We start from the raw sequence: 25,734 nt of genomic DNA on the forward strand, positions 1-25,734 counted from the left end.
TCTCTTTTCTCTCTCCCTCTCTCTCTCTCTCTCTCTCTCTCTCTCTCTCTCTCTCTCTCTCTCTCTGTCTTTCTCTACACTCCTCTCCCTCTCTTGCAGTGAATTCTTGTATCTGCGACCCTCCTCTTTCTCTCTCGGAATGAATGCTTGTATCTGAGAACTTCTCCCCGCTAACCTCCTCATCTCCCTCTTCTCTCCTCTCTCTCTCTCTCCTGTCTTCTCTCTCTCTCTCTCCGCCCCCCCTCGCTCACCCGGTCTCCCTCTCTCGGAATGAATGCTTCTATCTGTGACCCGCCTCTCTCTCTCTCTTTCTCTGTGTCCCTCTCTCTCTCTTTCTCGCAGTGAATGCTTGTATCTGCGACCCTCCTCTCTCTGTGTCTCGAAGTGAATTCTTGTTCTGCGACCCTGCTCTCTCTCTCTCTTTCATTCTCTCTCTCTCTTTGTCGGATTGAATTCTTGTATCTGAGAACTTGTCTCCTCCGGATGTCCCTCCCTCTCTCTCTCTCTCTCTCTCTCTCTCTCTCTCCCCCTCTCGGAATGAATTTTTCTATCAGAGTATCTCGTGTCTTCTCTCTCTTTCTAGGATTGAATTCTGTAATCTTGCACGCTCCTTTCTGTCTTTCTCTTTCTCGGGGTGAATTCTTGTATCTGAGAACCTGTCTCCTCCGTCTCTATCTCTTTTCTCTCGCTCTCTCGCTCTCTCGCTCTCTCGGTCTCGCTCTCGGAATGAATGCTTGTATCTGACAACATCTCCGCGCTCATCTCCTCATCTCCCTCTTCTCTCCTCATCTCCCTCTTCTCTCCTCTCTCTCTCTTCCCTCTCTCTCTCTCTCGCAGTGAATGCTTGTATCTGCGACCTTCTTCTCTCTCTGTCTATCTGTCTCTGTCTCTCGGAATGAATGCTTGTAGCTCTTACCCTCGTCTCTGTCTCTCTCCTCTCTCTCTCTCTCTCTCTCTCTGTCTCTCGGTCTTGCTCTCGGAATGAATGCTTGTATCTGAGAACATCTCTGAGCACACCTCCTCATCTCCCTCTTCGCTCCTCTCTCTCTCTCTCCTGTCTTCTCTCTCTCTCTCTCCGCTCCCCCCTCGCTCACCCGGTCTCCCTCTCTCGGAATGAATGCTTCTATCTGTGACGCGCCTCTCTCTCTCTCTTTCTCTGTGTCCCTCTCTCTCTCTTTCTCGCAGTGAATGCTTGTATCTGCGACCCTCCTCTCTCTGTGTCTCGAAGTGAATTCTTGTTCTGCGACCCTGCTCTCTCTCTCTCTTTCATTCTCTCTCTCTCTTTGTCGGAGTGAATTCTTGTATCTGAGAACTTGTCTCCTCCGGATGTCCCTCCCTCCCTCCCTCTCTCTCTCTCTCTCTCTCTCCCTTCCTCTCGGAATGAACTTTTCTATCAGAGTATCTCGTGTCTTCTCTCTCTTTCTAGGAGTGAATTCTGTAATCTTGCACGCTCCTTTCTCTCTTTCTCTTTCTCGGGGTGAATTCTTGTATCTGAGAACCTGTCTCCTCCGTCTCTATCTCTTTTCTCTCCCTCTCTCGCTCTCTCGCTCTCTCGCTCTCTCGGTCTCTCGGTCTCGCTCTCGGAATGAATGCTTGTACCTGACAACATCTCCGCGCTCACCTCCTCATCTCCCTCTTCTCTCCTCATCTCCCTCTTCTCTCCTCTCTCTCTCCCTCTCCTCTCTCTTCCCTCTCTCTGTCTCTCGCAGTGAATGCTTGTATCTGCGACCTTCCTCTCTCTCTGTCTATCTGTCTCTCGGAATGAATGCTTGTAGCTCTTACCCTCATCTCTGTCACTCTCTTTCTCTCTCTCCTCTCTCTGTCTGTCTGTCTCTTGAAGTGAATGCTTCTATCTCCGACCCTCGTTTCTCTCTCTCTCTCTGTCTCTCTCCTCTGTCTTCTCTCTCTCTCTCTCTCTCTTGCTCTCACGCTCTCACGGAATGAATGCTTGTATCTGCAACCCTCCTCTCTTTCTAGGAGTGAATTCTTGAATCTAAGAAACTGTCTCCTCCGTCTCTCTCTTTCTCTCTCTCTCTCGCAGTGAATGCTTGTATCTTCGACCCTCGTCTCTCTGTCTCTGTCTCTCCTCTCGTCTTCCTCTCTCAGAGTGAATGCTTGTATCTGCGACCCTCCTCTCTCTCTCTCTGTCCTTCTCGCAGTGAATTCTCTTATCTTGGACGCTCCTTTCTCTCTTTCTCTTTCTCTTTCTCGGGGTGAATTCTTGTATCGGAGAGCCTGTCTCCTCCGTCTCTATCTCTTTTCTCTCTCTCTCTCTCCCCCTCTCTCTCTTTCTCTCTCTCACCCCCTCTCCCTCCCTCGGAATGAATGCTTGTATTTGCGACCCTCCTCTCTCTCTCTCTCTTTCTCGGAGTGAATTCTTGTATCTGAGAACTTGTCTCCTCCGGATCTGCCTCCGTCCCTCTCTCTCTCTCTCGGAATGAATTTTTCTATCAGAGTATCTCGTGTCTTCTCTCTCTCTCTAGGAGCGAATTCTGTAATCTTGCATGCTCCTTTCTCTATCTCTCTCTCTTTCTCGGGGTGAATTCTTGTATCTGAGAACCTGTCTCCTCCATCTCTCTCTCTCTCTCTTTCTCTCCACTCCGCTCCCTCTCTTGCAGTGAATTCTTGTATCTGCGACCCTTCTCTTTCTCTCTCGGAATGAATGCTTGTATCTGAAAACTTCTCCCCGCTAACCTCCTCATCTCCCTCTTCTCTCCTCTCTCTCTCTCCGCCCCCCCTCGCTCACCCGGTCTCCCTCTCTCGGAATGAATGCTTCTATCTGTGACCCGCCTCTCTCTCTCTCTTTCTCGCAGTGAATGCTTGTATCTGCAACCCTCCTCTCTCTGTGTCTGTCTCGAAGTGAATTCTTGTTCTGCGACCCTGCTCTCTCTCTCTCTTTCATTCTCTCTCTCTGTCAGAGTGAATTCTTGTATCTGAGAACTTGTCTCCTCCGGATGTCCCTCCCTCCCTCCCTCTCTCTCTCTCTCTCTCTCTCTCGGAATGAATTTTTCTATCAGAGTATCTCGTGTCTTCTCTCTCTTTCTAGGAGTGAATTCTGTAATCTTACACGCTCCTTTCTGTCTTTCTCGGGGTGAATTCTTGTATCTGAGAACCTGTCTCCTCCGTCTCTATCTCTTTTCTCTCTCACGCTCTCACGGAATGAATGCTTGTATCTGCGACCCTCCTCTCTCTCTCTTTATCGGAATGAATTTTTCTGTCATAGTATCTCCTGTCTTCTCTCTCTCTCTCTCCGCCCCCCGTCTCTCACCCCCTCTCCCCCTCTCAGAATGAATGCTTCTATCTGCGACCCTCGTCTCTCTCTGTCTCTCTATCTCTCTCTCTCTCGGAGTGAATTCTTCTATCAATCCGGGTATCTCCTGTCTTCTGTCTGTCTCACAGTGAATGCTTGTATCTGCGACCCTGCTGTGTCTGTTTCACTCTCTCTCCCCGTCTCTTTCTGGGAGTGAATGCTTGTACCTGAGATCCTCCTGTCTCCTCTCTCTTTCTGGGTGTGAATGATTGTATCTCTGACCCTCGTCTCTGTCTTGCTGTGTCTCTCTGTGTCAGAGTGAATTGTTCTATTTGCGACCCCTCTTCTCCCTGTCTCTCTCGGCGTGAGTGCTTGTGTCCGAGTCCCTATCTCCCGCTTCCTCCCCTTCTCTCCCTCTCTCTGTGTCTCTGTCGTGCTAGGGATGATGCCTTGTATCAGAGAACAGCTCTCAGTCTCTCTGTCTCATGCTAGAAAGATGCCTTCTATCTGATTCCCTCCCTCCCTGTTCCCTGGTCTCCCTCTCTGGTTGTCTCCCTCTGTGCTAGGATTGCTGGCTTGTACCTGAGAACGTCTCTCCCTCTCCCCCTAATAGAGCATGGCGTGTATATGGCTCCCTTTCTCTATCTGTTCCTCTAATGCTGGGAACGCTTCCTTGTATCTGAATCCCTCCCTCCCTTCGTGAATCCCAGCTAGTACCTCCTGCCTGCCAGTCCTACACTCTGCCCACCACCTGCAGTCTCCCTCTACTGTACCTTAATTTCCCCAAAGACACCTTTATCGTCATCCTCCTCTCCTCGGACGTAGGAGAGACACACGAGGGAAAGAAGTTTATTTCTAGTTAGAGTGTCAAAAGTTAAACACTCTGAGATAATCTTAAAAGGATCAAGAGAAAACCTTGTTACTTACCAAGGAACCCTCTAGCTCCATTACCAGAAATTCTGAAGAGATCACAAAACTCCCTTGTGGCTTACATAGTATGGAAGAAAAAAATGACAACCAAAATGCGCTCTCCATCCAAGTTGTCCCTTAGATTTGCACGCAAGGCAAGCTGAGGCCATCAGCACTAATAGAGCTGCTCCTAGGACGTGTAGAGGGGCCTTCTTTAACGTAAAGAAAAGTGTGCTCATTACTATCACGAAAACAGTAAAGTTTCAGCATTAAAGGTGTATTTTAAAGTTAGACTAGTCTAATGTAATAGTTATGAGCTAATAGCTTATAGATCTAATATGAAGGATAAAATCCTAAAATCCAAAATAGTATAAATGACAAAGTAATTTCTTAATGGATATACAAGGTAAAAAGGTGTAAATTGTGACATCAAAAACATCACACTTATAAATATAATTTACTTTATCTAAACGCCATGATAACCACAAAGGAAATACCTATAGTAAATATACACAGTAGAGAACTATATCTAAGCATAACACTACAATCTTCAAATGACAACGTGAGAGAGCAGTGGAAGACAAGCACAGAGGAACTACAGAACAGCCACAAAACAATTTTTATAGTGGCAGTAAGCACATACCTAGGAGAAGTTACAATTGACTAAATTCTCTAATCAAAATATATGGAGTGCTTAAATCTGTTAAAACACAAGACTGACCATTTGCTGCCTGTGATAGACTCACTTCACTTGTAGATAGAGACTGAGACTGAAGGGGGGGAAAGAGATATTCCATCCAAATGAAAATCAAAAGAAACGTGGGAAAGCTATACTTCTACCAAGCAAAATAGACTATGAACCAAAATAATGAGACAAGAGCATTACATAATGATAAAAAGGTCAAACAGTTATGCACCCAACATAGGGACACGTAAATATATAAAGCAAATATTAACAGACCTAAAGGGAGGAGGAGATGCATAGCAATACAACAGTAGTGGGGACTTTAATACCACACTCATACCAATGGATAAAGGAACGTTGCACTTGGACCATGCATTAAGATCACAAACACTTAACAGACATTTACAGAACATTCCATCCAAAAGCAACAGAGGACACACTTTTCTCAAATGCACATGGAACATTCTCTAGGATATAGCATATGCTAGGACACAAGACAAGACTCCATAAATTTCAAGAATATTTAAATCTTATTGAGCATCTTTTCTGACCACAATATTATGAAACCAGAAATCATTTACAAGAATAAAACTAGAAAATTCTCAAGCATGTGAACATTTAGCAACATACCACTGAACTACCAATGAATTGATGAAAAAAATCAAAAGAGAAATTTAAAACAATACCTTGAGACAAATGGAAATACCATCTACAAAAGTTATGGGATGCAGCAAAAGCAGTTCTGTGAGGGAAGTTCATGACGATAAATGGCTGCATCACGAAAAAAAAAATCTAACTTTGCACTTCAGTGAACTATGAAAAGAAGAGCAAACGAAGGCCAAAATTTATGAAAGAAAAATGTATCAGAGCAGAAATAAGTAAAAGAGATGTGAAACAACGGGAAAGAGCAATAAAACTAAGAACTTGTTTTTTGAAAAGATAAATAGACAACACTACCTAGACTTGAAAAGGAAAAGGACTCAAAATCAGCAATGAAAGAGGAGATACTACAGCTTACACCACAGAAATGTAAAGAATCCTAAGACTGAAGAATAATTATATGCCAACCAATTGGATAACCTAAAGGAAACGGGTTTATTCATAGAAACATACAGCCTGCCAGGAAAGAATCATGAGGAAATAGAAAATCTGAAGAGACCAATGATGAGGAAGGAGATTGAATCCATAATCGGAAGTCTCCCACTAGACAGAAGCCCAGAAGCAGATGGTTTCTCTGGTGAACGCTACCGAACATTGAAAGAACTAACACCAGTCCTTCTCAAACACTTTTTTAAAAATTCAAGAGGAAGTAACACTTGCAAAAGTATTTTACAAGGCCAGCAGTACTTTGATACCAAAGCCGGAGAAGGACACTACAAGAAAACCATACACCAATATCTGATGGATATATAGATGCAAAAATTCTCAACAAAATATTAGCAAACCAAATTTGACAATCTATGAAGAGGATCATACACCGCGACTAAGTGGGATTTGTCCTCCAGTTGCAAGGATGCTTCAGCATATGTAACTCAGTCAGTACGATACATCACATTAACAGAATGAAGATCAACATCGTCTGATCATCTCAATAGATGCAGAAACACATTTTTTTTTTTACTGTAACAGCAAAAGCAAAGGCAACAGAACCAAAAATAAATGGGACTCTATCAAACTAAAGTTTCTGCATAGCAAAACAAACTATTAACAAAAGGAAAAAATAACCTGCAAAATAAGAGAAATATTTGCAAATCATGTGTGACAAGTGATTAATATTCACAATAGACAAAGAACTTGCACAACTCAATAGCATGAAAAAAGTCCGATTTTAAAATGGGCAGGAGATCTGAACAGACATTTTTCCAAACAAGACACACACATGCCCAAAAGGTACATGAACAGGTGCCGAACATCACTAATCACTGGACATGCACATCGGAGCCACCATGAGCTAGCATCGCACACCTGTTAGGGTGACCATCATCAAAAACACAGGCAGTGGGGCTGGGCCAGGAAGACAGCCACGCCCAGAAGCTGTTCTCACGTTCCTGGGTCCCATGGGACTAGAACAAACAGCTCTTGGCTGACTGCTGCCCCCAGGGTGCTGTGCAGACCACAGGCTGACACATACCCCCGTCCTTCTGTGCAAGAGGCCTATTTGCTTGTCCTGCAACTTCAGCCTGAGGGTCACACTTCTGATTTGGCACCTATCTAGGGCCCTACTGAGCTGTACTCTGAAGACGGAGACCGGGAGGTGCCACCTCTGTGCTCTCCTTCCGCCTCACACTAGGTCTCCAGTATCTATTGGAAAGAACTCATACGCTGGTCTGGTGCCCTGATTTTTCTGACCGCCACCCAGGGGACACACTTAGGTCGCCTGGCTCCGGTGAACAGCCGGACTTACATACAGTCTTGGGGGACTGCAGGGTATCTGCATACCTTAAAAGCTGCTGCCTGATGGTCTTGCTCCGAATCAGCCTGAGTCTACAGACCCTCCCCTTGGGACACTGACAGGTCTCAGTCACTAAAAATAAAATGGGCCGCTTGGACAATGCCAGAGGTATGAGAGACAACGAAGAGCTAGGGCAGGACCGAATGATAAGTTTCACCTCCTACATGAGGCTCCATCTGCAAGACTGGGAGAGGGAGCTGTTTTATCTCATGCACGGAAACCAACACAGAGCACCAAAGAGAATAAAGAAACCAAGGAGTATGTTCCAAATGAAACAACAACATAAAACCTCAGAAAAAGTCTTTAATGAAAGCCAGAGGTAAGCAATTTACCTGATGAGGAGTTCCCAGCAATGGTCATTACGGTGCTTACTGATCTTGGGAGAAGAATGGGTGAACAGCATTAACTTCCATGAGACAGAAAATGTATGACAGTACCAAGTAGAAATCACAGAGCTGAAGAGGACTGAACTGAAAAATACACTAGAGGATTCAACCGCAGACTAGATGAAGCAGAGAAAAGGATCAGGGAATGTGAAGACAGGCCAGTGTCCCTCACCCAATCAGAGCAGCAAAAAGAAAAATGAATTTAAAAAGTGAAGATAGTTTAAGGGACTTATGGGACAACAGCAAGCCAACCAAAATTCACAATGTAGTGGTCCCAGAAGCAGCAAGAGAGAAGGGGGCAGAAAATCTATTTGAAGAAATAATGGCTGAAAACTTCCCTAACCTGGGGAAGGAAACAGAGACCCATATGCAAGAAGCCATTAGAGTTCCAAATAAGCTGAGCCAAAAGAGACCTATACCAAGACGTTATAATTAACATGTCAAAAATTAAAGACAAGGCGAGACTCTTAAAAGCAGCAAGAGGAAAACAACTTGTCACATACAAGGGAACCCTCATAAAACTAAGATTTTTTTCAGCAGAACTTTGCAGGCTGAAAGAGAATTGCACGATATATGTAAAGTGCTGAAAGAAAACTTCCAGCCAAGAATAAAGGAATCTAAGCGTACACTAAAGAAAAGAAACCACGAAGAGAGAATAAAGGAACAGAGGAGCTACAAACCAGCCAGAAAACAATTAACAAAATGGCAACGAGCACGTACCTATCAGTCATTACTTACATTATTTACGGTTCCCAATTAAAAGTCAGTGTCTGAATGGACAAAAGGACACATCTACATGCTGCCTACTAGAGACTTATTTCAGAGGTGAGGACAGATAGGGAAGGGATGGAGGAATATATTCCAGACTGCTACTCAGCTGTAAAAAAAGAATAAAATAATGCCATTGGCAGCAACACGGATGGACATTATTATACTGAGTGAAGTCACCCAGAAAGAAAAAAATACCATATGGTATCACTTATATGTAGAATCTAAAGAAATGACACAAATGAACTTATTTACTAAACAGAAACAGACTCACAGACTTAGAAAACAAACTTACGGTTACCAAGGAGGAAAGCAGGGGCAGGGATAAACTGGGAGGTCAGGATTTGCAGACACACACCACTATATATAAAATAGATAAACAACAAGGTCCCCCTGTATAGCACAGGGAACTATATTCAACATCTTACAATAACCTATAACGAAAAGGAATATGAAACGGAATATATATAACTGAGTCACTATGCTGCGCACCAGAAACTAACACAACATTGTAAATCGCCTATACTTCAATTTTAAAAAAAACTTAATGATCATTTACATGTCAAAAATAAAACATATGTTAACCTAAAAAAAAAGAAAAAGATACTCTCTGCAAATAGAAACCGGAAGCAAGTTGGGGTACCATACTTAGACGAAATAGACTACAAAATAAACACTGTAGTAAGAGACAAAGGCGTTACATAACCATCAAGGGGTCAATTGAACAAGAGGTTGTAACATTTGCAAATATTTATTTGCCCAACATAGGAGCATGTACATATATTAACAGACCTACTAAAAGAAAGATGATAATACAATAATAGTAGGGGACTTTACTACCCCTGTCATCGATGGATAGATCATGCAGACAGAAAGTCAGTAAGGACATTCAGCCTAAAATGACACATCAGATGAGGCTGATACAGAAAAGTCCATCCAACAGCAACAGAATACAGGTTCTTCTCAAGTGCACATGGAACCTTCTCCAGGATAGATCATGTGTTAGGTCACAAAAAAAAGTCTTGATAAATTTAAGACTGAACTCATATCAAAAACTTTTCTAATTACAATGGTATGAAACCAGAAATCAATTAAAACTGGAAAATTCACAAATGCATGGAAATTAAACAGCACGTTACTGAACGACCAATGAATCAAAAGAAGATCTCCAAAGAAGTCAAAAATACCTTGAGACAAATAAAAATGAACGGCACAGGAAGCCTGAAGGAAGGAAATAAAGATCAGAACAGAAATAAATGACACAGAGGCTAAAAAGACAGTCGATGAGATCAATGAAACTAAGAGCTGGTTCTCTGAAAACAAAGAAAATTGACAAACCTTAAGCTACACTCATCAAGGAAAAAAGAGGACTCAAATCAACAAAGTTAAAAGTCAAAAAGGCGACATGACAACTGATACCACGGAACTACAAAGGATAAGAGACTATTATGAACAATTACACATCAACAAATTTGACCACTTGGAAGAAATGGATACATTCCTAGAAACATACAGCCTACTCAGACTGGATCATGAAGAAATGGAAAATCTCAGCAGACTGATTACTAGTAAGGAGATTGAGTCAGTGAATCAGAAACCTCCCATCAAAAGTCCGGAATCAGATAGATGGCTTTACTGGTGAATTCTCTTAAACATTTAAACAATACCAGTCATCTTCAAAATCTCCCAGAAAAAAACAAAGAGGAAGGAACACCCCCAATCTCATTTTACGAGGCCTGCATTACCCTGACATCAAAGTGAGAAAAATGACAAGAATATTACATGGCAATGTCCCTGATGAACATAGAGGCAAAAGTCCTCAAAATATGAGCAACCAAATTCAACAACACATCAAAGGGATCATACAGCAAGGTCAAGTGCAATTTATTCTTGGGCTGCATGGTTCAACATCCACAAATCAATGTGTTTACATCACTTGAAGAAAATAAACGATAAAAACCATATGCTTGCTCAACAGATGCAGAAAAAGCATTTGACATTTGACATAACTCACCATCCATTTATGATAAAAACTCTCAACAAAATGGGCACAGAGAGAATATACCTCAATGTAATAAAGACGGTATAAGACCTGCTCACAGCTAACCTTATACTTAATGGTGAAAAGCTGAAAGCTTTTCCTCTAAGATCAGGACCACGATAAGGATGCCCACTCTCACCACTTCCTTTAACGTAGTATTGCAAGTCCTAGCCACAGTTAGGCAAGAAAAAAAACAAAAATGCACCCAGAGTGGAAAGGAAAAACTGCCACTATTTGTAGGTGAGATATATAGGAAACCCTAAAGATTCCACACACACATAAAAGCTGTTAGAACTAATAAACAAATTCAGTAAAGTTGAAGGATACAAAGTCAATATACAGAAATTGTTGCATTTTTACACAGTATTAAAGACTATCAGGAAGAAAAGAATCCTATTTAGTCATTCTAAGTGAAGTCAGCCAGAAAGAGAAAGAAAAATACCATATGAAATCACTCATATGTGGAATCTAAGAAAAAAAAAAAAAGACAAACTTAAATATAAATCAGAAGCAGACTCACAGACACAGAATACGAACTTGTGGTTGCCCCGGGGGAGGGGGATAGGTAGGGACAGACTGGGAGTCAGAAATTTATAGATAATGACAGGTATACATAGAATAGATAAATAAGTTTATACTGTACAGCACAGGGAAATATATTCAAGATCTTGTAGTAGCTCATGGTGAAAAAGAATATGAAAATGAATATATGTACATTCACGTATAACTGGAAAACTGCTGTACACCAGAAATTGACACAACATTGTAAACTGACTGTAACTCAATAAAAAAAAAGCCTATTTACAATTGCATCAACAAGAATAAAATACATAGGAATAAATTTTATCAAGCAGGTGAAAGACCTGTACACTGAAAACTGTAAGATGTTGGTGAAAGAAATTGAAGACACAAATAAATAGAAAGATATGCTGTGCCCATGGATTAAAAAAATATTGTCAAAATGTCCACAGCTACCCAAAGCAATCTATAGATTCAGTGCAGTCCCTATCAAGATTCCAATGGCATTTTTCACAGAAATAGAACAGTCCTAAAACTCATACGGAACAACTGAAGATCCCAAATAGCCAAAGAAATCTTGAGAGAAGAAAAAACCAAAGCTGGAGACATCGTGTCCTCTAATTTCACACTATATTTGCAAAGTGATAGTAATCAAAACAGTACGGTGTTGGCATAAAAACAGACACATAGATCAGTGGAACAGAATAGGGAGCCCAGAAATAAACCCATGCGCATATGGTCAATGCTCAATTAATTTGTGACAAAGGATCCAGGAATATACAATGGGGAAAAGACAGTCTCTTCAGTAATGGTGCTAGGAAAACTGAATAGCAACATGCAAAGAGAATGAAACTGGACCACATTTAAACCAGACACAGAAAGCTAACTCAAAATGGATGAAGGAATTTAGCATAATACCTGAAACCATAAAAGTCCTAGAAGAAAACAGCTTGTAAGCTTCTTGACATTGGTCTTGGCAATGAGTTTTTAGATTTGACACCAAAAGCAAAGGCATCAAAAGCAAAAACAAACAAGTGGGGCTGTAGCAAAGTACAAAGCTCCTGTACAGCAAAGGAAACCAACAAAATAAAAAGGCAACCTACCAAATGGGGGAAAACAGTTGTAAATCATATTTCTGATAAACGATTAATATCTACAATATATCTAAAAAACTCACACAACTCCTCAAAAAAAATCATTTATGATCCAGCAAAATGAGCTCACAGATACAGAGGACAGATTGGTGGTTGCCAAAGGCAGAGGGGTAGCGTGGGGTCCAAAATGTGTGAAGGGGGTCAAAGATACAAACTTACAATTGTAAGTCCTGGGAATGTAATGTGGAGTATGGTGGTAACAGTTAATAATACTCCTGCGTATTTGAAAGTTACTGAGAGTAGATCTTGGAAGTTCTCATCACAGAAAAAAGAACTGTAACCATGTACCACGTATGGTCACAGATGTTAACTACACTTACTGTGATCATTTTGCCATCAATATCAAATCATTATGTTGTACACCTGAAACTAATATAGTGTTATATGTCACTTACACCTTAAAAATACACATATGAACAGACTTTTCTCTCTCTTATTTACTGCTGTACCCTCAGGGTTTAGATTAATGCCTGAACCATACATACACAGCGTGCTGTCAGTAAATGTTTGTTGACGCAATGAGTCATTGGTCAGCTTTCAGATTCTCCATGCCAGGAAAGCCTTTCATAATGTTTCATAATAGACAAAATGGTTCTTTTCAACACCAATAATGGAAATACTTTACTCCATGCTAGCCAAAAAGACCCCAAACCCATCATGTACCTATATATATACACACACACACACACACACACACACACACACAAATAATTATTTATACAGACCACATTTTGTTTATTCATTCATCCACTGATGAGACATTTAGACTGTTTCCACCTTTGGTTATTGTGAATAACACTGCCATGAACACTGCTATACAAGTATCTGTTGAAGTCCCTGCTTTCAAGTCTTTTGGGTATACACCCAGAACGAGAATTGCTAAATCGTATAATTCTCTTTTTAATTTTTTTGAGGGAACTGCCACACTGTCTTCCAAAGTGTCTGCACCATTTTACATCCCCTCCGCCATGCACAGGGTTCTAATTTTCCTACAGCCTCTCCAGCATTTGCTGTTCTCTGTTCTTTTGGTTTTTGTTTTTTTTAAATAATAGCCATCCTAATGGCATTGCTAATTTTTAAGACTTCTGATAGAGGAAAGAAATAAAATTCAGCTTGTGGATCCGAATTAGATTTCCCACCTGTCTTTTTGACAATTTCAACGATTTATCATCCAACAGATGCTCAAGTAAAACATGAAATGCTTTTTCCTATGAAAGTGGCTAATGACAGAGAGCTGGTCATGAGCACGGGCTCACTTCCTCGCTGGGCAGCCTTGGGCACGTTCATTTACCTGTCAGCCACTTGCTGGGGTTGTTGAGAAAATTAAATTGTTTCATAGTTAAAACAGCCCCCTCCTTTTTTTAAAACCAGTGACTGCCACCCAGGCATGTGTCAGGCACTGCTAAAAGGTGCGTTGTTTACGGATTCGCCCAGAACTGAAACCTTCTCGGTGAGTCCCATCTTGATTACCAGGGATCCAAACCAGTTGTAACTAGGATTTCTTTATTTCTCTTCTTTGCCAGATTTGCCAGAATATATCTGAAAGACTGAAACCCTTAAACGCACTTGTCAAGACATTTGCTGCCTCATTAGATGTTAAGAACTTCTTAAAAGGGAAAATATTGTAGGAGGGGAAATAGAAAATCTCTTTCATATGGACACACAAATAGGATTATTTCTTGGCAGAAAACTTTATAAATGGAAACTCTTAATACAGTAGTAAGACTGAATTTAAATACCTTTTCTCCTCGAAAATGCCATGCCATGGTCTTAATTATTTGTTACATTTCTAAAGTGCTTTTCTTCCCAGGAAGCTCATTACAAACTGTCTCCTGACCTGATTCAGTTTAACTCCTTTGCAGGGGAACCACCCTTCAAAATGCACCAGAAACAGATCAGAGAGCTTGCAAATCAAGACCCAGAATTGCTTTGCAAGGGTATCGCATTTTATGAAGTGTGACACTGTTGCTTATCATTCAGGATTCAAATTATTTCAATCCCTTAGGTAAAATACTCACTTTTGGGCTTGAGTCAAACTATAGTGGACAAGTTGTAGATTCCTGAGAAAGTGGGCTTCTAATGGAAATGCTGACAAGCCACGAACAGCAGGAAGGCTAATGGCTGCCACTGAAAATCCACTTACAGATTACGGTAATAGAAACACATATTTTCAAGTGCCAGCTAGAAGTTCAAGGATTTATTTTTTATGTTGCTGTTAATAATAGGCTGCCCTATACTTTTGGCGTTTGATTTTGTCTCATAAATGGGCTTAATTCAAGTTAATGCTGTTGCACTACAGCATTTTTCTTCTGCTTGATTTTGAGAGGTTTGGATGTCCCTTGGCAGAATTATCAGTGCCATTCATTAAAGGTGAATAATCGGTGTATTCGTAATATCGTGCAATTTTGAATCTAGAAAGGATCACAGCGATCAGCAGATCGTCTCCACTCTATCTGCTGGAGGGGGGTTGAGATCTCAAAAGTCACGAGCTAGAGTTTAAAACGGGAAACTGAGCGTCAGGGGGAAGTGACGGTGTGCCTGAGGCCTCAGTGTTTTCTTACCTGTGCTATTACGACGCCCTTTGGCCTCATTTCCTTGCCTGTCATCTTTTCTTCTTCCTACCATGTTTTTTTTGATGATAAAAGTAATAGGTTCATGAGAGAACTATTAGAAAGTAAATCATAAAAGGAAACTAAAAATCACCTGCAGCCTCATCACCCGGAGTCATCACTGGTACTGTTTTGGGGGTACTGCCTGCCTTTTTTCCATCTACATGTACACACTTCCTTTCATAAAACTGATAGAAACTCGACAACTTGGCACAGAAGGTATTTACCTCAACATAATAAAGGCCTTAAATGACAAGCCCACAAGTAACATCATACTCAACAGTGAAAAACTTAAAAGCTTTTCCTCTAAGATCATGAGTAAGACTTGGATGTCCACTATAGCCACGTCAGTTCAACACAGTATTTGAAGTTCCAGCCAGAGCTATTAGGCATGTAAAAGATACAAAAGGCATCCAAACTGGAAAAGAAAGAAATTACCTCTGCTTGCAGGGATGACATGATTTCATACGAAGAAGCGCCCCAAACTCCACACATACACCCAGAATCCTGTTGCAACTAATAAATACAGTAAAGCAGAGGATACAAAATCAACATATAAAAATCACTTGTTTCTGAACACTAACAACAAACTATCCCCAAAAGAAATTTAAAATTCTCACTTACAATAACATGAAAAAGAATAAAATACTTAGCAATAAACTTAACCAAGAAGGTAAAAGACGTTTATACTAAAAACTGAAAACAGTGTTGAAACCAATTAAAGATACGAATAAATGGAAGGATAGCCACGTTCATGGACTGGAGGGTTTGAAGTTGTTACATGTCCACACCACGCAAGGTGAGCTGTAGAGTCAATGTAATCCCTATCAAAACCCTATGCCAATTTTTTATTGAGAAAGAAAAAGCAATCCTAAAATTTATATTGAACCACAAAAGATCCAAATAGCCAAAGAAATAGTGACAAAGAACAAAGCTGCAGGTGTCATTTCCTGATTTCAAAATACACTACAAAAATACAGTAATCAAAACATTCTATTATTGGTATAAAAACAGAGAGAGACTAATGGAACAGAACAGAATTCAGAAAATAAACGCACACATATATGGTCAACTGCTGTTCAAAAAGGGCACCAGAAGTACACCGTGAGGAAAGGGTAATGTCTTTAACAAATGGTGTTGGGAAAACTGGGCATCTACATGCAAAAGACTGAAATCATTAATCCATTTTGAATTAATTTTTGTGTAAACATAAGATTTCAAACTAAACTCCTAAAAGAATACACAGGAGAAAACCTTGATGGCACTAGTCTTGTCAATGATTTTTTGGATCTGAAAATAAAAGCACAAGCAATAAAAGCAAAAATAGACAAGTGTGACTACATCAAACTAAAAAAGCTTCTGCACAGCCAAGGAAATAAGAGTAAAAGGACAACCTATTGAGTGGGAGAACTACCTGGTAACCGTATCTTCAACATCTAAAATATTCAAGTAACTCCTACAACTCAATAGCAAAAAAAAACCTGATTAAAAATGATAAAATAACTTGAGTAGACATTTTCCAAAGAAGATATACAAAATGGCCATCAGGTATGTGAAAAAATGCTCGGCATCACTAACTGAGTGGAATGCAAGTCAAACCAGAATAAGATATTCTCTCTCACCTGTTGGGACAGCTATTAAAAAAAAAAAATGCGGCCAATGAAATTGGAAAGAATCCTTTCATACTGTTTGTGGGAATGTAAAATGTAGCCACTATGCAAAACAGTATGGAAGTTTCTAAAAAAACATGTTTTTTAAAAAAACTACCAGATGACCCAGCAATTCCACTTCTGAATATATATCCAAAAGAGCTCAGAAAAATAACTTCACTTCCATGCTCAATGCAGCATTATTCACAATAGCCTAGAAGCAGAAACAACCTATATGTCCATTGATGGACAAATGGATAAAGAAAATGTGGTTATATACATACAACGGAATATTATTCACTGTTTAAAAAAACAAAAGTGAAATCTTACCCTATGTGACAACATGAATGAACCTGAAAAACATTATGCTAAGTTAAATAAGACAGTCACAGAAGGACAAATACTGACTGAACTTTCACGAGGTTTCTAAAATGGTCGAACTCATAGAAACAGAGCAGAATGGTGGTTGCCAGGGGCTGGCAGGAGTGGGAAATTGGGAGTTGCCATTCAATGAACATGAGCCTTGTTATACAAGATAAGCTGCTGTACCAGATTGTGCCTATAGTTCATACTTTTTTGTGCACTTAGAAGTTTATTATGAGGCTCACTCTATTTTAAGTGTTCTTACCACAATAAAAATTTTAAGAATTTTGAAAAAATAATGCATTGATACTGGTTCATTAGTTGTGACAAATATAACAATAATATATTGACAAGGAGTAACTCAGAGGTGTTTGGGAAATCTTTGTAACATCTTTCAACTTTCTTCTAACTATATAAGTATTCTAAAATAATTTTAAATGAAAAACAAAACTCAAGTATAAATAATTTTAACATTATGATTGAGGGATTTAAAAAATATCTTACCACTTCATTATATAAAAATTTGCAAAAATTTTTCAATAGTTGAGCTAACAAAATGAGTATTTTATTTTAAAATTATAGAATAGGTGTGTCTCCTCTCAATCCAAACAAAATGGTTGCTGGAAGTTTAACTATAATTTCCCATGGCTCATAATAGCATATTGCTTTTCTATAAGAAAATAATGTGTTTGTCTGTAGATTTTACTCAAATAAGCAAAGAGCAATATTTCTGTATAATTGAAAACAAGTGTAAATTTAAAATAAAAATAATGGAAATTCAGAATCATTCCCTCCAACTCACAGTGCCATCTAATACACACTTTTGAAACCTAAGAAATGTTCGGTTCTTAGAAGAGAAGCTAATCCACTGACTACGGGTTAGGCGTCTCTGGCTCTACATTATTCATCATATGTAAACAAGAAGGCCATAGGGTTTCACCTAGTCCCGTACAGTCAATATACTTAAAACTTAACATTTTAATATAGAAATTGGAAGTCCCAAACAACCGCAGTATAGGAGAGTGACATATGACTGAAGACTGGAGACACGCTGACGTTCTACATAACTTAACATATATTGTTTAACTTCTAAATGTCTTTCATTTCAGCAGTTACATCAGAACAGTCCTGTGAGGTTGGAAGAGCTGGTCCTACCATCTACTGATGCTCACTTTGCCACTTCCGATCTGTGAGCCAGGATACTCAATCACCTGTCCACAGTCCCCCAGCTAGCAGGGGCTGAGTTAACAGTTAAGGCCCATACCCTCTAGTTCTTAAACCAGAGGTCTTTTCAAGGCAACATCTACTTTACGGTGGTGCAGGAGGGAGGCTTTGAAAAATCAATGGGAAAAATCTGTTTCAGCAGATATAAAAGGGTCTAACCAGATTTTTGAGCATAAATCGATTTTGACTGCATTTGAGTTTAAAAATACAAGTTTCAATTGAAAATGTTTTGTTTTTCAGCCAAGAAGACTTAAAGAAACCAACAAAACAATAACAGCTTTCAAAAATCAAGAATAAAGCATGTTTTCTTAAAAAAAAATTGAACTATAGTTGATGTATACCTGTAACTTATATAATATTGCACAACATAGTGATTCACACTGTTTAAACGCTGTATTCCATTTAGTTATTTAAAATGCTGGCTCTATTCCATGTGTTGTCCAAGGTATCTGCAGCTTATTTTACGTGACAGTTTTCCCGCCTAATCTCCTGCCCCTCCCCCTCCCCATTGATAACCACTAGTTTGTTCTCTCTTCCTGTGAGTCTGTTTCTTTTTGGTTATACTCACTAGTTTTTCTTTGTAATTTTTTAGATTCCACATATAAGTGATATAATACAGTACCTGCCTTTGTCTGTCTGGCTTGCTTCACTTAGCATAATCCCCTCCAGTCCATCCATGTTGCTGCAAATGGCAAGACTTCATTCTTTTTAAGATAAAACAAGTTTTAATGCACTTTTTATAAACTAAAATTTGTTTCCATTTGCATCCCAGACCCTCAACTACTGATACAAAAAGTGGATATTAGTACTAACAATCAGCACTCATACTTACCATATATATTTTCAGGAACTTTAGTCTCAACGTAACTGTAGTAGGCTCCGATACTTTCCAATTATACAGATGAGAAACCCAAAGAAAGCATAAGATCACTTAAGTAACTTTCCTAAGCTGACAGCTGATAAATGTCACCCCCTATATTCAAATGGCTGTGACTATAGACGTCTCCTGGGCTTTGGCGCTACTTCAGACTCCAACACTGACGTAGGATGTACATGTCACAGTGAAAGAACTGCAACATTCACTCATTCATTACTACACTCGTCACTCCATTGTTACAGAATACTAGACAGAAAAAGAGGAATAACAAAGTTTATCATTGCAAAGTAGCCTATGAGCTTAAAATTACAACTTTCAATAATAATTTAATACAATAGGTAATTTTCCTGTCACTTCTAAGGAAGGAAACATTTTAGATATTTTTCTTTGTAACTATGGTAGCAAGTTACTGTAGTTAACCACCATTAATTTAGACACTACCATGATTTTGAATATTACCCCATTAAAATAGGAGTGAATGATGGAACTACCATGTGACAAATAAAAATGAAATAAATCCAATTGTGAAAAATAAATATAACTTCATTTTGAAGAAAAGACACTTCACTCACATTTATACAACATTTCTAAGGGTTTGAGAACTTAAAAGTTTCTGTCAAAGAGCTGTAAACTTCTGGAAAATAATACATAAAGATTTATCGTCAGGAATACAGCTGTGGAATTAGTACACAGTTAGCATTAAAAATTTTCACATGAACCTTCAAGTCTTAAGCTCATATTCTTAGAAGGCCCTTCAATTTTTAAATACCTCTGTTTAAATATTCTTGGCTTTCCTTGCTAGATTTAGGACTGCAGGGCAGCTCTGCTCCAAGTCAACAAAATAACAACATATAAAGGAGCTCAGTTGTGTATTGTGTAGACCAGGTGCATCATTAAGTCTGTGCCTTGGTTGAGCTGTTTTGCTCTTTCCCCACTGTCTTGTACGGACGCTGTGTGCCAACATCTGCCCATTTGTCCCTGAAATCTGTCCTGCCATTTAATGAACCTTCTCATCTTTTTAGTGTTGTTACGTATTTGACTAAAACATTCTTTGATGCCTAAGTAAACATCGTCTTACTCTGAACAACCACTACCACCTCTACTCAAAAATACACTGATACATACATCTAATGGAACAAAAAAAAGACTGAAGGTTTCTTCAGGACAGAGTTCTAATAATCTCCTCCTAATTTGGTGTTGGAGGAAATTTGGCAAAAATAAAAGCTTCTTTGAAAGTACTTCATTTTGGCCCATCCAAAAACCACAACTGGCATTCACTCCTAAGCTCACCCTCAGTTATTAGGAATAATACTTATAGCTGATTATGTTAATTGCTTAAAGGGAAATTCGAACAGAGTTTGATAGGGATGGTCATTGACTTAAAGAAGAAGAGCTCTTTGTTCAGAAGGGAAAAGCAGTTGCAGTTTAATTCAAATGAACGTCATCAGCTGGGGATAAGAAACAGAGAAGCTCACACTAAAATAAATTAAAAGCATCAGATATATATTAAGGAAAAAGGTATTAAAATTTCATCAGCTAGGGATATCGTCATACTTACTGTATCCCAGCGGCGGACCCTCAACTGGCCAGAACTGCCAGAGCCTCCCTGAGGGCAAGGGCTAGCTGAGCAGTGTCCCAGCCCCACCCTTGGCTCTTCAGCCATGGGGCTGGAATCAGGGTGTGGAAGGGCCGAGCCCTGGGCCTGACTGCAGTGGGGAAGGTCAGCCCGGCTGGTTCCTTGCCCTGGGCTCCCCACCCCACGTGTACAGTTGGCCCTTGGCCATGAGACCCACATCTCTGCTTCTCCTCGGGGTTAAGCATTTAAAAAACAAAACAAAACAAAACACAACACAACACAACACAAAACAGCAGCAGAGATACAGTTACACTTACTGTATCCAACACAGGGCAGATTTGTTTAAACATAAGGTACACCAAGTTCACACTTCGGACACTTGCTCCTCTCCACAACCCCCCCTCTCCCCGTCCTTTCCTACAGGAGAGAGCTCCGGAGGTAACAAAGCAACAGGAATCTGATACAGAACATAAGAGACTTGTAGTTTCAAACCAAACTAGCAAGCTGCTGGTGCAGTCATGGTTCTAGGCCCACAGGAAAGATCCGGTGGCTATAGTGTTTGAAGGCTGGAGCATCAGAGCTTCAAGAAAATCCTAATATTTTACCTTTAGTAAATAGCATTCATGTTTCTATTGGATTTTCACATTCTAGGAGTAGGTTCCCTTTAAACCAGGAGTTAATCTGGGAACCACAGAAGCACAAGGGCTCTGTGTATAGAATTCAGGAGACCCCTGAACTTGGATGGAAAACGTATCTTAACTGAAATCTTTTTCTTTTATCATGACTAAGTAATAAACCACAGTACTACCAGTAACTATGATTTTGTAAGCAACAGAAGTCACAGGTACTATATTGCAGTTGTTACGGATCCGGTAAAATATCTCTTATGGTTATAATGACTTCCCAGTTGCTGTAGTTGTTAAGCCTGCCAATAGATTGTTATTGAAAGCCTTAATAAAGAAATGTACATGCCCTTGTACCACATATTTACTATTTTGATGACTGCATTCAAAGCAGCTAAATTATAACTCTATGCATTTAATAATGTTATTCTGAGATAGCATATATACACATTACCAGAAGTCCCAGGAGTTTGTGACTTTTAAAAGGTTAAGGACCCTGACGTTAAATACCTCAAAAAATTCTAAGGGTCCAAAAAGGGCTGTAGGCAACCATAGCTGATCCCAGGCTAGACATGGCCCTTAATGCAAGAGTTTGCTTAGTTTGCAATGCAAAGTTGCCAATGATTTGAAATAATAATACTGTTATGTGTCAGAGATCCGAGTTTTAGCTACTTTGTTGCCATCTGTGGAATTTCCATGTTTCCAGGCACGTCAGAGAATTGTAAAGTGCTGATAATAAGCAGCACTCTAAATGTATAAGGGACTAAAGGAAGGGGTAAAGTTACAGTGAAACTAGGTGCTGTGAAAATTGTAACTGGGAACTTAAAGTATCAGCACATATCCAGTGGACCTATGCATACTTACAAGAACGTATACACACACGTCCAAGAATTTTAATCCCTCACTGATCTAAATGCAGATACGTGGCCACGTGCACAGGAGCCACTCCTGGGTCAATCCCTAGAGCAATGCTTCATCTGCATCTCATTTTCACATATCCTTGACAGTCTGAACTTTAAAATTGACATTTTACTCTTAAACTTCTACATATAAAATTGACACTTGAATCTTAAAATTGTACACTTAAAATTGACATTCTATTCTGCTGAACTGGCAGTTTAAGTTGTCGTGAAAAAATGCCAATTGGCTTTAAGTTTTGTTGTTTTTTTTTTTTAAATTTATCTTAGTGTGTAGATCATTTGAGGAAGTTTTTCTAATCAAAGGGTTTTGCCAAATTGTTTTCCAATAAATTTGTTTCTTTGAATTTCAGTGACCAGTGGCCAGCCCAGCACTCAGAGGGAATGATAGCAGTGCTCTGCATGGGCAGGAGTGCCTGGGAGAGTTATCCAAAGTTTGAGAACAATGCCACAGAGGAACTGGCTAATAAACATGATCATAATTGTCTTAGCCTAGGTTCACTGCAGAACAGAGCCTGTGATGAAAGATTTTTCAGTATGAAAAGCTGGAGTACAAGCCAATTGAGACAGGAAAGACAGCAAGTACTGAGGGTATCCAATGCCATTTCTAAAGAAGGCAAAGACCAAGAGGCCAAGCAGAAAGCTGTGCCTCAGAGATGTCAGCAGGAAACAAGGCTTCACAAATAAAAATTGGAGCCAAAACTATCAAGAACATGAGCTACAACAAGAAGGGCCAAGGTCCAGAGATGAGAGAACCTAAAAAAGTAAGTATAACACAGCCTCAACAAATTCTAAATCCTAAAGCACACTAATTATAAATAAAACCTTAAATAAGTATATTATAATTTAACTGATGAAAAGCAAATATAAAGAGGAAATCTTGAAGGAGGCAGATGAAAAGACATGTTACATTCATATAAGATTTAAAGTTGATTTTTCAATAGAAAATATGAAAGCCATGAAACAATGGAATGCCATTTTCATAATAGAAACAGCTAATCTGAAACTCTCTACCCATTTAAAAATCTTCCAAAATGAAGATGAAATTTAGATTTAGATCTATAAAAGAAATGGGACAGCTCATGACCAGCAGAGCTGCCTTATATAAGCAAAGGGACTTCTTCAGGCAGAATAAAAATCATCTTAGGTAGAAGCCTTTGTTCCTGGAAATGTAGGAACAAAGGAAGAAAATAGCAAAGGATTAAGAGGTTTTTAATATAAATTAATATAAAATATAAACAATGCTCATCATGTCTTATATCTTTAAATATGTGTCAAATGATGCTACACATCATACATTAGCAGGGAAATGCAAATTAAAACAAAAAGAGGGACGGTATAACTCACTGATAGAGCACATGCTTAGCATACATGAGGTCCTGGGTTCAATCCCCAGTACCTTCATTAAAAAAAAAACAAACTTTAAAATTAACACAATATTATAAACCAACTATAAATTTAAAAACAATGAGATACTACTACATATTTATTAGAATGGCCAAAATCCAGAATACTGACACCACAAAATGCTAGGGAGGATGTGGAACAATAGGGAACACTCATTCATTGATGGTTGGAATATAAAATGGTACAGCCACTTTGGAAGTCAGTTTGGCAGTTTGTTATAAAACCTAAACATATTTCTACCATATGATCCAGCAATTGTACACGTTGGTATTTACCCAAAGGAGTTGAAAGCTTATGTCCATACAAAAACCTGCACATGGATGTTCATAGCAGCTCTGTTCATACCTGTCAAAAGTTAGAAGCAATCAAGATGTTCTTCAGTAGGTGAAAGGATAAACTGTGGTGCATCCGGACGATGAAATATTATTCAGTGCTAAAAAGAAAAAAGACCTATTAAGCCATGTCTAAGCCATGTCTAAGACATGTAGGAACATTAAATGCATATTACTAAGTGAAAGAAGCCAATCTGAAAAGTCTGCAAAGTTTATGATTCCGAGTATACAACAATCTGGAAAAGGCAAAACTACGGAGACAGTAAAAAAAAATCATCAGTTGCCAAGGTTTGAGGGGGAGGGAGGGATAAATAGGTGGAGCACTGATAATTTTTATGGCAATGAAAAAATGCTGTATGATACCATAATGATGGATATATGCTGTTACACAGTTGCTCAAACTCATACAGTGTACAACACCAAGAGTGAACTATAATGTAAACTATGGACTTGAGTGATGATGGATGATGATAAGTCATCATAGGTTTATCCTTGGTAAAAAGTGTATCATGGTGGTGAGTGATGTTGGTAACAGAGGAGGTTGTGCATTTGTGAGGGCAGGGCTTATAAAGAAAATCTCTTTACCTTTCCCTCAGTTTTGCTATGAAGCTAAAACTATAAAAAATAAAGTCAATTTGTATAAACAATTACACAAAAATTTGAGGCAAAAGGGTACCAGAAGATTGACTACTTAAACACTATCTAACAGAAAACTGATGTAATAATATTTAGGTCAAAGTGGACTTTAAAGCAAGATTCATTACTAAAGGCAAAGAGGGATTTCTCATAATGGTAAGAGAGCCCATCTATCAGGATATATGAGTCTAAATTCAAATGAATCTAGTAACATAGTTTCAAAAAAGGTAAGGCAAAAAACAAAGAGAAATAAACTAATCAACAAACAGATTTTAATACACCTTTTATAGTAAATCAGTAAGGATACAGAACAAGAGTAATAGTTCTGATTTAGCAGACGTATATAAAATGCTGTAACTAACAACTTCTAGAATATATATTGCTTGAAGTGCTCTTGGAACATATACTCAAATTGACCGTGGATCATAAAGCAAACCTCAAAAATTTTGAAAGGATTGACAGAGTCTGGGTATTCTCTCTGACCACAGTGGAATAAAACCAATAACAAAAGCAAAGATAAAGCAAAGATATCCCTAAGTGTTTGTAAATTAGGCAGTATACTCCTAAATAATCCATGGGTGAAAGAAGAATCATAATCATACTTAGAAAACATTTTAATAACAGAAACATGACAGAAAATCATGAGGAATGCAGTTAAAGTTGTGCTCAGAGTAGCTATAGCCTTAAATCCATATATTTGAAATGAAAAAATGTGCAAATTCATTGATTTAATCTTCCATTAACCAATGAACCCAAACAAAACACAACCTAAACCCACTGAGTAAGAGAACAGATAATATACATGAGAAATTAATAAAATAGAAATCAACAGAATAAACAAAGTCAAAATGTTGTTCTTTAGACTACTTAGGAACGTTGTAAACTCTCAAAAGTGTCATGATTTAAAAAAAAAAAAGCTAAAAGGCAGAAATTACCATTATCAGAAATCACTGGCATCAAAAAAAGAAAGGACTATAAGCATATGATCGTCTCAAAATAGAGGCAGAAAAAACATTTGATAAAATTCAACAACCACTTATATTAAAAACTATTACCAAAGTGGGTATAAAGGGAACATATCTCAACATGACAAAAGGTATTTATGACAAGCCCACAGCCAGAATAATTCTCAATGGTGAAAAATTAAAAGCCTTCCCACTAAAATCTGAAACAAGAAGAGGATGCCCATTCTCACCACTTCTATTCAACACAGAATTAGATGTCCTAAACACAGCAGTCAGACAAGAAAAATAAAAGGGTTCCAAATTGGAAGGGAAGAGGTCAAACTGTCACTATATGCAGATGACATGATACTATGTATAGAAAACCCTAAACACTCCACACAAAAACTACTAGA

At 39.0% G+C, this 25,734-nt stretch overlaps 2 long non-coding RNA genes across 3 annotated transcripts in view; one reads left to right on the forward strand and one right to left on the reverse strand.

Annotated features, from left to right (window-relative positions):
* LOC141576217 (uncharacterized) overlaps positions 1-25,734 on the forward strand; it is a 120,215-nt gene that overhangs the window by 58,653 nt on the left and 35,828 nt on the right. The gene's annotated exons all lie outside the window — the stretch shown is intronic.
* LOC123618181 (uncharacterized) overlaps positions 1-25,734 on the reverse strand; it is a 538,073-nt gene that overhangs the window by 38,163 nt on the left and 474,176 nt on the right. Inside the window, exon 7 of one of the 2 annotated variants that reach the window (XR_012504508.1) lies at positions 4,178-23,842. This is a non-coding gene — a long non-coding RNA (uncharacterized LOC123618181). Of the gene's footprint in view, positions 1-857; positions 23,843-25,734 lie in introns of both variants that reach the window. The other variant, XR_012504507.1, reaches the window with a different exon arrangement.

This window comes from Camelus bactrianus, chromosome X (assembly GCF_048773025.1).
Source record: "Camelus bactrianus isolate YW-2024 breed Bactrian camel chromosome X, ASM4877302v1, whole genome shotgun sequence".
In the NCBI taxonomy this organism is placed as follows: domain Eukaryota; kingdom Metazoa; phylum Chordata; class Mammalia; order Artiodactyla; family Camelidae; genus Camelus; species Camelus bactrianus.